This window comes from Crocuta crocuta, unplaced genomic scaffold (assembly GCF_008692635.1).
Source record: "Crocuta crocuta isolate KB4526 unplaced genomic scaffold, BGI_CrCroc_1.0 scaffold2576, whole genome shotgun sequence".
Taxonomy (NCBI): Eukaryota; Metazoa; Chordata; class Mammalia; order Carnivora; family Hyaenidae; genus Crocuta; species Crocuta crocuta.
The window spans coordinates 76,738-77,432 of record NW_027533359.1 but is presented as its reverse complement, the minus strand read 5'-3'; the positions used below and the strand labels follow the sequence as shown (position 1 = coordinate 77,432).

Here is a 695-nt window from a genome sequence, read left to right as displayed (position 1 = left end):
AGTCAAGGCGACCATAACCAATAATGAGCCTTTACCAGAAATATTTTGGTCTCTCCTATCGATTTAATTTGAGACCCTAAATATACACTTTCCTCCCACTTTTTTTTTGATTGCCAAAATCATGTTATATAGTTTTCCACTTAAGAGCCAAGCCCTCCCAATCCCATATTAGCAATACCAAGGAACAGCTTCTTTCCCGTTTTCTAGTATCCGCTCCCATCCCCCACCGCCAAAGTTTCGTGCAGTTTTCTTGGTACGAACACAATTTTCTGCCGGCAATATCTGGATGTGACAGCCTTCTCCAGTCTCTCTATCGCGCGCGCGCGCTCTCTGTATATACGCAGACTCCGAATTTCTGTAGGGACTGAGGCTCTCTTACCTTTTTGTCCTGATCTCCAAGCACAGTGCCCTTCAGGCAAGTACGCACTCAGTTAATTTTCCAGAAAGTTCTCTGGGTGAGGTTTATACCTCTTGAGTCAGCCACTAGATGCCACCAAATCCCAGCAAAGGATTGGCTGTTTAGTCCCTGGAATTATGGGATTTTGTTCCCCCTCTTTCTGATTTGTTGAACTCCACAATCTATGGGGATCATATATATCTTTCATTGCTAGGGAAAAATCAAATTAACTTCTGTAAATAGCCCAGCCAGACAGAGGACTATGGCCCTAGATCCAGATGTTTTTCCTTGTTTTCTT

The 695-nt window shown here is 43.5% G+C and overlaps 1 protein-coding gene across 1 annotated transcript in view; it reads right to left on the bottom strand.

Annotated features, from left to right (window-relative positions):
* MORF4L2 (mortality factor 4 like 2) overlaps positions 1–419 on the bottom strand; it is a 13,291-nt gene extending 12,872 nt beyond the window's left edge. Inside the window, exon 1 of the mRNA XM_077748280.1 lies at positions 380–419. The gene's annotated coding sequence lies outside the window, so the exon portion shown is untranslated. The remainder of the gene's footprint in view (positions 1–379) is intronic.
* Between the last annotated feature and the right edge of the window lie 276 nt (positions 420–695).